This window comes from Numida meleagris, chromosome 13 (assembly GCF_002078875.1).
Source record: "Numida meleagris isolate 19003 breed g44 Domestic line chromosome 13, NumMel1.0, whole genome shotgun sequence".
Classification (NCBI taxonomy): domain Eukaryota; kingdom Metazoa; phylum Chordata; class Aves; order Galliformes; family Numididae; genus Numida; species Numida meleagris.
Window position 1 is genome coordinate 3,800,529 of NC_034421.1, and position 14,291 is coordinate 3,814,819.

General features: G+C 37.6%; 1 protein-coding gene and 1 long non-coding RNA gene across 10 annotated transcripts in view; one reads left to right on the forward strand and one right to left on the reverse strand.

Annotated features, from left to right (window-relative positions):
• Positions 1 to 5,659, reverse strand: part of LOC110406039 — a 36,119-nt gene extending 30,460 nt beyond the window's left edge. The window contains exon 1 of the long non-coding RNA XR_002443216.1: positions 5,160 to 5,659. This is a non-coding gene — a long non-coding RNA (uncharacterized LOC110406039). The remainder of the gene's footprint in view (positions 1 to 5,159) is intronic.
• The window catches only part of SDK1 (sidekick cell adhesion molecule 1), a 367,601-nt gene that overhangs the window by 60,804 nt on the left and 292,506 nt on the right, over positions 1 to 14,291 (forward strand). The window lies entirely within an intron of this gene.

Below are 14,291 nucleotides of genomic sequence, written 5' to 3' on the forward strand. Positions count from 1 at the left end.
TGAATATTTTCTGTAAGTTAAAATCCAAAGGGATGATAAATCTAGAACCCTCTGGATAAAATGATGTTTAGAGAGACTAACAAGAGAGCTTGATTCCAGTGAAGTAATTAAAACAGAATCTGTCTCTAATCTGAGCTTAACTGTGCATTCAGGTGCTTATGCTCAGATAAATCAGAATCTACTCTTGCAAGTTAAACATGTCTGCTATGCTTACAGACTATTATAATTCAAAACTTGAAAATGATACATGGGTTTGTCATTGTGGGCCTGTAGACCGTCCAGTCCTTCTCTGCTTCATAATGGATCAATTCAAATTTCCTCATCTGCCAACAGAATGCCTTAATTCATTCTAGGCTGCTTTACTTGATGGCAAAACAGATCCTAGCTGGTAGCATAACAGACCTAAAGGCCTCTTTTTTTTATTTTGGTAAGGCCCCCATTTTCTCATCCCTGTGCACACGACAGTGCATGTGGATGGCACATGAGTTCAGTAAACCAGGGACAGTTCAGAAGGAGGTAAATGTTATTCAGAGATCTTAGGCTTTGTCTTCCTGCTTTTACCTCATACTTACGGGATTTTACTACTTTTATTAATATTTTTTCCATTTATTTTTCTGACAAAAGCTACGTAGATTGAGCATGGAAATCTATCAACTCGCTAATTAGTCTCTAAATCATTAATAACTCAAAACACTGGCTTCAGCATTAACTTCAGAGGTGTGGTGTTGCTAAGCTTTTCTACTTAGAGGTACAGCTGGTGAGATTTTGGTGGGATTTTGTTCACCTTCATATCTCTTATAATACAACTGCAAGTTAAGGAAGTCTGGTGATTACTCACTAAAAGGCGTTTCTATTATTTTAATATATTAGAGGTTTTATTGTCCTTAGTGTTTCTAATTAGTTAACACAACTATTTTGATTTTTGTGTATAAGTGCTTATTATTTTACCGAGAGAAAAATGAGTGGAGTCCAAGTGTCCTATTAATTCATTTCAGCCTGAAAAAAAAATCTTTTAATTACCTTGGCAAGAGGAATGAGTGAAATTAGCTACTAATGAGAAGATAAGTATAGTAATCTTTGCACGATATAAAACTGTGATTGTCTGTAGGTAGTAATAGGAATTGAGGGTATATTTCATGGGACCTTACTACTTTGTATGAAATCATTAACATCATCTGATATTGTAAATTGGGTTATTTCACACCTGAATTTTTATCACTGACTGCTAACCCTTCAGCCACAGATACTGATAAGTTTTTGCTAATTAGAGAGTCATTAATGAAGTAAGAAATATGAGCAATCAATTACGGCTTGTTTTAGTAATCCAAACAAAAACTTAATTGCATTAATTTATCTTGTACTTTCAAGATTTGACAGTATATTTGTGAAATATAGCAAGAATGTCAACATTTTGTAAGTAGCAGGTGTGACCTGTACAAGTCTTTCTAATGTTCAATTGCAAATTGCTTGACTCATGATGCGAAATGATAGATTAATGGCTTGTTAAAATCCCCTTTTTGTAAACAAGAACTTCACATTCCTACTCGAGTTTGCACTGGTTACGTGGCAAACTTTATGAGCAACAACTTGGCTTATTCTCTTGAAATTATTTCCCCAGCAGCCATCCGTTCTCAATTTGCATATATTGCCTGTTTATATAAAAGAACTTCACATCTTCCAAAATCTTAACCATGTGCATTTTTACTTCTTTTCTAGTCTACATATCTGTGGTAAAATGAGGTTTCATGTTGACTGTCTTCTATTTACATTTATTTATTTCATTCTTAATAATTATAACAAAAATTATTAATAATGTTAGAGAATTCCAAGAAATGGTGTAATGGTCAGTTCTTTTCATCTCTCTTATCTGTGCAATGACAACAAGGAAGAAATGTAGCTTTCTGCATGCTGCTCTTAGGTAGCACTGCTGTGTGGTTTATGCCCACCAAAGCCGCTGCTAACCAGCGTTGTGTACAGCTGCTGATCCTTGATGCCAACGAAGAGAAGTGTAAGGGTGAGGCCGTGTTCAGAACACAGTGAAGTTTCTTGGAGGAAGGAGCAGCAACGAGGCAGCAGCTTTTAACGACATTGCTTGTTGTAGGGGGAGGCTAAACGTGTCTGGTAAGGCAGCTTATGCTGTCAGCTGCCAGAGCTCCTGGATGGAAAAAATATAAGAGGAACCTGTACTCTGCAGTCTAACTACAGTATTCCCATCCAAATATTTTGTGTGCTGTCTAGCAATTGGACTCAGCCCACCATTATGCCAAAATGAATGGCAATCAAAATAAAAGGATCTTTTATGAATAAAAAATGACATAGGATATGGTAGCTGTTCAGATATTGCTTGATCTTGTTGGATGAATTTGTAATTGTACGTCTTCAATTTCACTTGGTGATAAAAAATGAAAAACTCTTGTATTACATTACAAATAAGTATGACTTATGACTACGATGTGAGTACACTAAGGAACGCTAAGAAAAGTTGTAACTTTTTCCCATGCTTAGAAATGGGGATGTGTAGTTACACAGTCTCAAATGCATATTAATTATTTCTAATGAGTTTATTCTCCCCTAAATTGGATGATTAAAAAGCTTTCAATAAAGGTGTAGGTGTAGAACATTATTTTGAGGTCACGATGGATTGGTAGTACTTCTAACATCTGGAAGGGATTTATACAGCATGATAATGCTGTACTGCAGTGAATTATTAACCTTACTTATGTTACTAACTGATAAAGACACAAGGGAAGAAGATGTTCTTATCGCTGTACAGTCATTTTCCAAAGAGGGATTTCACACTAAATAGCTCAGGTAAGAATCGTTCAGAGGTGAATGCTCAGAGCTGTCATAGCATGTTGGCAGTGTCCTTGAGCAAGTGTTAGGCATCAGTCCTCCACTTCAAAAAGGTCTCTTTCAAATAGGATTGTACACCTCATGTTAGCCAGGTGTCTCCATTTGAACACCCTTCAGAGGATGGTTTAGTGGTTATTTTGGTCAAAGAACAACTAGTAAGTCTGCTTTCAGTTGCTGGGAAGCTTACTGCAATCTACAAGTAGTAAAGAAAAACTGGACAACCTAGAGGTGAGCAGGGCTCTGACACTGAGCCTTGCTGACCTCTGGGCTGTCTGGTGGGGATCACGCTGCTGTCTTGTCCTGTGGCCTTCAAGATTTCAAGATCCTGCATGTTTTTTTTTAATGTCATTAAGTTGCTGATTTTTCGAGCCGTTTCTGAGGAATATTCCTGCTGATTGTAAGGGAATGAGGTTATTGACTCTGAAGATAAATTTTTCTTTTACAATTCTGTCTCCCCTGCATCCTCATCCTCTCCATGTATTAAACGTTAAACAATCTTTTGTGCATGAGCGCCATCTCTCCACCTATGAATGAATACTAAAGCATTTTATTTGTATATTTATCACGTAATTTTCTCATAAATTCTTGCTGCATGTTTTTCATGCTTTCAAATCTTACAGGTTTTTCTTTGTTCTTATAAAAAAAAACAGGAAGAAGTATTTAATTGAGTATTATACTGTCTTGCAAAATTGATACAAGGGATTATATTATTAGCATTAGCAATTATAAGGGTAGGTAGCAGCAAAAGATCAGGGCCTGATTTATGAGCATGGAAGTTTACACATTAGAAAGATCCTGAATAGGAAGGAAGGGCAGTGCTATGTACCATGGATATTGGTAAGAGATGGAAAAGAATGTGATTTTCTAAAGCTGAAGAAATATATCTAGTTGGAATGCTTTGTTTGGTAACTTGTGTAATATGTGGATGATGTGTTCTTTCAAAGGCTTGTTTGCATGGAGAGCTGGCTTTATTTAAAAAACAAAAAAAAACCAAAAAAAAAAACACAAAAAAAGCCACAATCAGAAGAAAACCCCAGCAATGTCCAACCCCAATACCACTTGGCACTTCTTCTGTGGGATCAGTGCCTGAGATGCTGACCATGCTTTGTACATTTGCTTTGCCAGCATGGCTCCCCTGCTTTCTGAAGACCTGTGCTTTGTGGAGCCCTCAGCGTAATATCTACTTTATTTTATCTTGAGTTTCCACTTGTTCAGTCCTTCTGCCCTGCTGCCATGAGGGCTCCCTGAATGTGCCCGTTTTGCTACTAAAAGCTGAGAGTTTGGGAAATATATGGTGATTGGTAAAGCAAGGAAACCTTTCTCTATTCACTGAGCAGAGGAATTCCTCTGTGTTTTTTAAACAGTAATGTTGCACTCAGGAAGTATAGCTCTAATTTTCTTCACATGTGGTGAGGACATTTGTTATTGTCAGAGGATGTATAGTTCCAGTCTTCAGTTCTTGCTGTTTCCTTGAAAAGTACATTGAATGGAAAGCAGTTTTAGTGAGTAATTTACTGTATGTAAATCATGAGCGAAGTATCCCATCCAAACAACATTTAAATGTGTTGGTGTTTCTGTAGTAAATTATTAGCACTCAGGCTATTGAACAACACAGAGCTACTTATTTTAAACTGTATCTTAGGAAAAAAAGAAGCAGATTCATCCTCTTGTTCTCAGTTGAGTCATATCAGTTCTGTTCTTTTTAATTATGGTGTTAGGGGGGCAGAGTAAGTCTAAGTGAGGCCACCTGGGGGGGGGAGATGCTAAAAGGCAACAGACTTTAATATCCTATAATTTGTCAGTTTTGGTTATATACATCATTAAAGCATTAAAGAAAAGATCTGAGCGTTTTCAAACTTTACTTGAAAACAGTCTGTTTTAGCACTTGGTTGTAGGTGCTTCACTTTCTCTTAATTTTTTTCCTTGTAACGATAGAGTATGTGCATCTCTGTCTATACGATAACAGTAATAATAGAAGTAATGAAACTTGGTAATCATTGGTATTCCAGAGTGAGTTTCTGGAGCAGTGGGAGAGATTATTTTACAGGTGGCTGTACAATACCCGTTATGATATAGTAGGAACTTGCAATTTCTGTCCCCTCAAAGAGATGGCATTTAATTATGGTAATAACGCTACTGATAGCTGATACGCAGTATGGTGCACGCTAAAATTATGCGGTCTGTAGGAAATTACCTCAAAATGTTGTCTGGAAATGCAAGGAAAGGAAATACTTCCCCACAGGAGAAATTGTTGGAAATTTCTTTTGACCAAAACGGATAATACAGCATAGTTTCATTTCTCGTACCTTTCTCTAAATGTGGCAAAGGACAATTTGATAAACACTGTCGGATGTGGTAACCTGATCTCGTTCCTTCACTGCACGCCTTGGTCCCTGATGCTGTCCTGCAGTAGATGGGCCGTGGGCACAGAAGTTCCCTTTGTGACACCTTAGCAGCAGCTTCCCATTGACAGATGCAGTGACCTTACCATCCCGACAGCTCTACCCTGTGTGACAGCCTGGCCATCTGGCTTGTATCGATCATAATTGATTTAAAGAAAGTGATCCTCCAGAGCTTGCTGCTGTTAAGCCCCTCAGCTAAACAGACATTTTATTTGGAGAATTTAACATTTAGGGTGTTTTTTTCTCATTTCAATCTGATTTGTAAAACATAACCTGAAAATGTGTCTTCTGGTTATAAAATGCTATTGTCTTTCTAACGCGTGGCCTTAAATATCTGAGGCGACTCAAATCACAAAGCGACAGAGCAGAACTGGGGCTGAGATGGCAGATTACTCTTTGTGGGTCCTGGGGAGAGGCAGGACCTTTTCAACAGTTTTCTGAAGAAAGATAAATATTTTGATGTACTTCTTCAGTGCTTGGTGTTTTCATGTAAATACTATACATATGTGGTCACTCCCATCCATAATTGAATTATCCTGGAATAGTTTGATAGCTGTAAGTTATAGGCACAAATTGATTTTTTTTCCTGTCTATTTCCCCTTATTTTTCAAGCTAGAGGTAAATCAATACTTTTTCAGCTGTTTTTTATAATGCATTTATAATGTTATAACTTGGTAACATATTTCTTTTTTTTACATTTGCAATTTAAATATGAAAATTAACACTTTATTTAAAAGACATTGCTTTCAGAAAGGTGTAAATCCAACATTAGAAATCCTGCAGCACATGTAGTAGAGACACAGCCACAGAGATCATGTAGTATAGGAAGTGTATGTGCTCTCCATTCTGAAATGTGCTGAAGCAGTAAATAAGAATCTCTTCAGTGAGAAGTGAAATTCTGCTGACTCCAGTAGCTGCTACTTTTGTAAAGGGAACAGTCCAGGTTGGACGAGGAATGGATGGATCTGGAATGAATGCAATCAGAACTGACATAAGCATCAGTGGTTGCCTAGATCCAGGAAGAATCTGGAGTCATAGAGTCCCCCGATAAAGCCTAGAGTTCATATAGTCCTCTGCAGATGGAGTCCAATTAAGAAGGAAGGGTGTTTGGGGAGCACTGCAATTAAGCACCCTGCAGCTTCAGGTAAAGCTGTTATGGGCAAATGCAAATCCAAACCGGTAGCAATGCTGGGTACGGCTGAATGGAGCAGCCAGCATTGAGCTGCACAGAGAGAGTCACTTTGTGACTATCCCAGTCACTGACTAGGGCACAAATTGAGAATTTTAAGTGAAAGCAATTAAGCAAGTGTTAATTGCATGATATTAGGATGTGGATGAACTGAGATGAATGTGACAGTTACAAAGCTGTCTCTGTGCTGAAGATGATGAGCCTGACTGAAGCAGTGCTCGCAGGCAACCCTGAGAGATGTGTGTTGGGAGCTGCAGATAAACCCTAAAGCATTAGGAACACCAAATGTTGACTAGAATACCAGCCTCCTGCAAAGACCACCCCTAGGGTTATTTAATGGACACTGATTTCTAGGGCTTAATTTTCAGTCTTATGCAAGAATTGACAATGTACTCCTTTTATTGCTGCTTAGTGGATTCCTGGGGGGAAGCAGAGTTACCTGGGGAGTCTCTGGAAAGATTTTGTATTTACTGGGATGAAGATGGAACAGGTACTCTTCAAGGACATCATTGTAAGAGCTGTCTGAAGTCCTCCCAGAAACGTAGGCAAAATACATCTATACAAAAACAGGAGTACTCTGAGAAGGAGGAGGTGGTGATCTCAGTGGAGATTCCCAGCGAGTTGGGGGATGCAGGTGGAACATTGAGAAGCTTTTGGAAGGAGAAACATAGGAAACTAAGAGATGTTATGGAAACACTGGGAACAGAATGTTGTGCTGCAGATGTTTGTTAGTGTTCAGGAAACTGTGTATTGCTGCTGCTGAGGACTGCATCATGCACAGGCAGAAAGTTCTCAGATTATGGCATGTTGAAACTGTTTTACTTGCCCCTAGACTATCAGTTGCTAAGTGTCTATTCTTATTTTGCCTGGCTGAAAGTAATCTCAAGTGATAATGAAGTTGTACTGTATTACAGGTGTGCTAAACATTTATATAAATCAATCTTGGTGGTATATCAATCAGTCTTGGTGGTCCCTGTGTATTTTCACAAGAGGATGTGAGGAAATCTGAAATTGTTAAAAGGAGAAAACTGAAATTCACACACTGTAGTGTTGATAAGGATAATATCAAAGGGAATGCCCTGCAAAGAAATGGAGAGTGGAACTTGCCTGTAAAATATAAAAATAACTGCAAAACAGACTGAGCTAGTATTAGTAGCAAGATGGCTTGGATGCCTTTTGGAAAAGTATTCATGCAACACCAGTAAGAGAGATTTTTAAGAAGAAAGGTTATTTAAAACATGAACAGCAGAGAATTATTGATGATACAGAAGTAGAGGAGCTACCAAACTCCTCTGAAAATCCGCTACTCAGATATTTGGATTTTGTAGTTCTGGGTAAAGAGAAATCAGAGTACTTTAGGGTGTTCACTTTCTGAAGAAAGTTATATATGCCTCCTTGTGGAAAAGCTTGCCATTACTGAATTGTCTAAATAGAGATAATAGAGATGTAGGAGGGCACTGTATTACCCAGAGCGCTTGACAATGGCCGGTACTCAAGGTTCTCTAGTTCGGTAAAGCCTGGAACGAACACTTCCATGCTGTGACAATTGGTTTTGATTGTGCTGTATCATCAGGTCAACCATTAAATTGCCTGTTGAAAAAGAGCAGAATTTTTTTTCAGAGATTCTTTTGTAGAAGTGCCCCCTTAGTTACAGCGACTGGATAATTTAAACTGAGATGAAATTCACGTAAGTTGTCCAATAGCAGCATTAAATTAATAATCAAAATGTTTCCATTTGCCTTAAGAGGAAGAGAGTGGATGTTCTCTGGACTGGTCTAAAATATTTGTTACGTGGGGTTTTAATGTGCAGATGATATTGACTGAAAGGCTCAGGGAAAGATGCATAGTGGTGGAAAAATTCCTTTCATTGACCGAAAGGGAAGGTGGAGTTTGACTTCTCTGAGATGAGATGTTTGTGTGCTTGTAATGTACAAGACATCAAAGTATCTTAAGTTTTTACAGAATCAAAGTTTGGAAAAAACAGTTCTGGAAGGCTGCGTTTTCGAATTACTCTTGTTCCAACTAATGTTTGGCATGTAAATCAAAGGCTTTTAAGCTGATTGGAATTACTTTGCAGAGAAGTTTGTGTTAGGTATTTAAAGCATCATCAAACTTTGATCAGCATTATTATTATTCTGCTTTGTTTGAAAATTCATGTTGCAATTTGCCCTTGCTTGTGCTGAAAATTGTAATGACCTCAGAGAAATTACAGTAATTTGTATCAGTGAATTCCCTCGAGTCTCTCTTACTAATCTGAACTCCCACAAATGTTTGTAGGGTTCCCCAAAATAGCTCTATACCAGGCGTTGCCAGTGCAGTTCTACTTAACTGCCTAACTCCTGCTGAATTTCAAACAGAACTTGTGTGTTGTGGGCATAATGTAGCAGGTAGGTCTTGTCATCCTGCTGATCTGTCCATATGTGGAAAGCTACTGCATAATTGTTTTGAAGTAGAAAATTAACAGAACGAGCTGATTCCTGTCAGCTTCCACACTCTGCAGTTTTGGTTCCCAGGATTTTGAATTTTGAAGCCAACTTTCTGTCCCAGATGCTGTATTGCTGCTTAAGAATTACTGGCTTTTACTTCCCAGACCAAATATGCTGAAGGTACTTTAAAACTTGTAAGAGTGAAGAATGCTAGCAAAAACTAGAGCTAAAAGCTAATGTTTTTTGAGATTGCATCCTTTTAATATGGCTTTTAGTAACTTCAAATGTGTTCTATTCTAAATGGTTTGCATTTTACGTTTGGAAAGCCACTTAGAGGGGTTTACATGTTATTTTTAGAGAAAATAAGTATTGATAACGTTTAATGAACTGACTCACTAAATGTGCATTTACTTTGGTAAGCATTTCGAGAAGCTAGAGATATGTCTGACTTTGTACAAAAGAGTGGGATGGTAGTGGATTGCTATCAGTAATTCTGTTTTAAAATTCTTTAACTGTACGGGAAAAGATCTTGTCAGATTTCAGTCTTACTATTTTTCAGCTCTGTGGAAAATGAATACGTTGATTTTGCATCTTAATAGTGTTATGTGTAAAGGAACATTATAGAGATTGTCTTTAGAACCTGAACGTATCTCCGCAATATGAAAAATTTGAATGTAATGGTGGTTTGAGAGTATGTTGCATAGAATTGCATGGAATACTCCATTAAAAGATCACATAAATATTTCTTCTTAGCAGTTGTTTACAACTGGGACCACAAATTCTGACTTTGAGTGTAGGAATTGTAGAATTCCAGAAGTCGGGCGGGAGGAGGCTGCAGGAACCGATGGAGCTCAGCATCCTGCTCTCAGCAGGGGAATGTTGGCGTTGGATCGCTGTGCGTGGTCTTGTCCAGCTGTTTGCAAAATTTGAGTAATGTGTAAATTATCCTCAAACTGGGGAGTTCTTGACACAGTGTTGTATTTAAGATTCTTTGGTTTATTAGAGAACAAATGCTAACTATGGATTTAAAGTTTCAGACATTGATTTTTTTTTTGTTACTCTTTTCTGTATGTGAAATAGGACATAAAGATGCATTTCAAATGTGTGTGTGTGTGTGTGTGTGTATATATATGTATGTAATATGTGGCCTGTATTATAAACCTTGTTTTCCTGTAATTGTAATATTGCTAGTGACATTGAGAGCATTGTTTTAGGTATTGATGGCGTTGTTTCACCTACTGTGTTGGATTTCTGGTAATTAAAATTGCATAGCATTGTTGGGAAGCTTACTGCAATCATGTCCTCACTTGCAAATGATAAATGCATACCATCTAAAAATATTTAAATGATATGTAATTGCTGGGTTCTTGACTCAACAATTTAGTTAGCTCCAGGGAGAGGGAATGAAGAGGGAAAAATGTTCATTAGGGCTCAGGGATTCAGTCTAGTGTATTAGAAGGAATTGGATTATTCGGTTTACAGTGTTCTTAACAGATTCAATTTCAGCCAGAGATAATTGAAGTGTCGTCAAAGCTGTGTGCATCACTAAAACATACAGAAAGACATACTCCCATGGGTTCAGTAAAACAATATGGAACATTGAGGAGTAGCTTCTCAGAGATTTAACTGCTATTATATTGAGCCTGCTTTTAAAATATATTACAGCAAACTTAAATGAATGCCTTCCCGTGTAGTTCTCAAAGAAAGAACGTTTAGATCCTTTTCATTTATTTTGAAGGAATCTCTTTAATGAATTGTTATTAAATCTATTGCCAAAGCTTATGACTTTGTAGTGAGAATTCATCCATGTTTCTGATTAGGAGGATTTTAGAAATGTACTAATTTATTTCTTAATGTTTCCTAGAATGGAAGATTTGTATGTTAAAACTACTTTTAACACAGTGAATGATGTCAGTGGAAAATTTGTGCTTTAGTTACTGGTCACTGCTGGATAAAATATGAGTATCCAGAAAGATGTGTTGCAGAAGCATTCAGTGTAACACCTTTGCACAGGGTTCTGTTTCAGCTGCCCAGATCTGTTGTAGATGCATCTCTGCACGGATGTGTGTACTTCGGGGGTTGCTCTTGTCAGCCAGCCAGACTCTAATGCCGTGTCATAACAGATAAACTCCTTTCATGATGTAGGACAAAGTGGGCTTAATCATGTTTACATATGTTTACATTCTGGTGCGCATTTGAAGAGGGCTGTCTAGGCTAACTTCTAGCAAAAAAAAGCTGGAATGGAAATTCCATCAGATCAGGATGGAGTTAGGGCCCGGCAAAAGCTGAAATTCCATGAGAGTTTATAATGGTTTTACCAGCATCACGATAAAGGCCCAGCTGATGTGAACACGGGAAAAAGCAGCCTGTCCATGAGCTGTTCATACAGAAATGACAAGAATTCTGTGAGCCAGAAGATGTTATAAAGAAAACGGAAGTACTAAAATGTTTAAATCATCTCTGAAAGTCATCTCCTCATCTGGGGGCTACTTAACCAGTGAAGTTTCCTTATAACTAACTGCCTCTATGTTGCATGTGTTGGGGTTAGTTGTGAATTTTCACCCCAAATTTAATTGGGTTCAGTGTTGATATTTTATTGAACGATATTGCAGTTTCTGTTGGGTTTTCTGAATACAAATAGATAGAAGTAGTTTTATGAAAGTAACATCACAGTTTTTCTAGACAGTTGAACATGCTTCAAAATATACATACTTCTCACAAGTTGTGAGGTCTTTTTTGTGTTTGTTTTCTTTTTAAAACAAATGGATCCCAACTGTATTTACTTATGATAGACAGCAAAAGGGTTTTACGAACACTTTATTTTTTTTAGTATCCTTTAGCTCTGAACATGAGTCCATTAATTTATATAGCAAGTAACAAAATATTTTATTCTTTACAATAAACCTAGTAAGATTTTTAACAAAATGCTTAATCTTCCATAGAATTGAAGTACTCAGTGTCTTTTATGTATTGGGAGAAAAAAAAAGCTTTTCGGTTTCAACTGTGAATGTTCACAAGGGCCACTCTGTAACCATTTTAAAGAAGGTTTTCATAATGAAGCAGATTATTGCTTTCAGAAGGCTCCTTAACCCCCTGTTCATCTAGGTAGAAAAGTCCATAGAGGAAGCCATTGTAAATATTAGATACAGCCCTGGCACAATAGAAACGCCGTGTGTATGTAATGTCACAGTGCATATTAGCTCTGTATGTAGGAAAAAATGTTGGTTTAAGTTATTTTACTTCTTTTTCTTATAATCTCGCCCTCTTCAATAATTCTTTTTAGAAGCTATATTGTATTTAATGATGGTGGTTAATTCTGTATGAGCTTGACAAGGGAAAGACGGTAAGAAGATGAAATATGTCACTTTGTGCTGTTTTCAGTTCTCTGATTTCAAAGCATTTTACCAGGATTAATATTTCAGGCCTCCATGCAATTCCCAGGACGATGTTAAATATTATTCACGTTTTAGAGGTGGGTAAATGAAATCCAGAGAGGTTATAACCTTACAGAGCCACACAGGCAGGAGGCCTCTGGAGTAATGGGGAACAGAGAGAAATTTTACTGTCTTGTTACCTGCTGTTACCATGAGAGTAAAAGATCACCTGGAAGATTAAAAAAAAAAAAAAAAAGCCCTTGAGACTCCATAGTTTATGTCACTTTTAACCCATTTAATGGATTTGTAAGTAAGAAGCTGAAATCATTTTGCACAGCTCTTTAATTCCTGGTGAGTTATGTCATGTCATGTCAGTAAAGTTGTTTTCTATATGGCAGCATGTTTATATTACTGAATCATATCTGGAAAGATAAAACTGCAAATACTGGCTCTCAGGTGAAATGTCATTGCTGCTGCAGCTTCGCTCAGTGAGGAGCTGGGAGCTAGGAGATCAAAAACCTCTTTCCAGCTCTTCCTATTCCATGTGAGGTATCTCAATTATCAGTTCACTATGGCAAAAAAAAAAAGATCACACGCAAAACAACCTCAAAAGAAAGAGACACTACAGTGAGCTCAGTCCCTTCATGGTATGGTGCAAAACAAGTAAGACTGTCTGTCTCCCAGCTGTTAAATACAGTGGCTGGCACAAGCAGAGTGCAAAGTTCAGCAAGAGGGTTTTGAATAGCTGCTGTTGATCATATTTGATATAAATTACTGATTTTATTGGGGTTGGACTAGGTGATCTTTAGAGCTCCCTTCCAACACAAACCATTTTGTGATTCTGATGTTTTCCTGAACGTTTTGATAGCCACATGCTGACTAAGGAGGCTTCTGGCTGCAAATCTGTTTGTTTGCATGTGCCCTCCCTGCATGTAGGCTCTTTGAGATTAAGCACTGATATCACAGTGGCATTCATACCAGGAACATGATATTTGTTGGGGTACGGGTTTTCTGTAACCCATAGGTTTGAAAAATTCAATTTCAATTATACATTAAAAAGATTAATATTACTAATGAACATATTTTTATTATAATTAGCAATGTTCTTCAGACAGATTCATCTCCTAGGGAGATCAAATTACTCTAGCATAATAGTTTTCTTTTATTGATACAGACTAGGATAGAAAAGAAATGAGAGAGAAGCCTGAGAGATGTTGGACAAGGCAGGATTATGCTTGGAAAAATGAAAAATAAAAAACCTCCTTATTACTTTGAAAATAGTAATAAGGCGGAATTAATGTTTTCTTAATATCTCCTAATTCATAGCTTTTGTTACATTCCTCTAATTCATCAGTGAAGATTTGACATAGTGTAGTATTTCTTTGAAAGCTGAAATGCAGAGAAGTAGCTGAAATTAACTCATAGCAAGCTGCTTTGCTCTCTCATAAAGTGAGCCTTCTGTAAGTGACATACTTTTTGGTTACCTTTGTCTTTGGGGATGGATAGTACGTTATTTCTGTAGCTAGGAAGAATAAAAATGCTTGTGTTGGAATACTTTGAATCTCTAAAACAATTCTTTTTGTTCAAAATCTGTTCAGTGATATTCTCTATTTTGTTACAATGAAGGGTCTACTGCGGACCTGGTACTTGCTTAAGTTAAAACATATAAGGTGTCTGATGGGGTGTAAAAGATTTATTGTGCTTCTCAAACCGCTGCCTAAGTGGCAAAAAGGGAAGGTGTGGTACTGGGTGAGGAGTCAGTGCTCGCTCTCACACAGCTCCAGTGCAGCTGCTGCTCACCCAGTTGCCGCGTTGCCTTTGCATGGAGCACCTTGAAGCCGAGCGATTTGCTGCTGTCAGGGCACAGGAGCGTGGTGACTGTCAGGCGGAGGCAGGAAGGTGGTCGGCTGCCCTTGAAAGCCGATGATCCTATTTCAGTGGGCAGAATTACACATTTTTCAGATGGTAGAACATTCTCTTGCTCAATGTCATTCATATAAAAGGCATTCTAATGAAAAGAAAAGCATGTTAAGTGAAGTATGCAAAG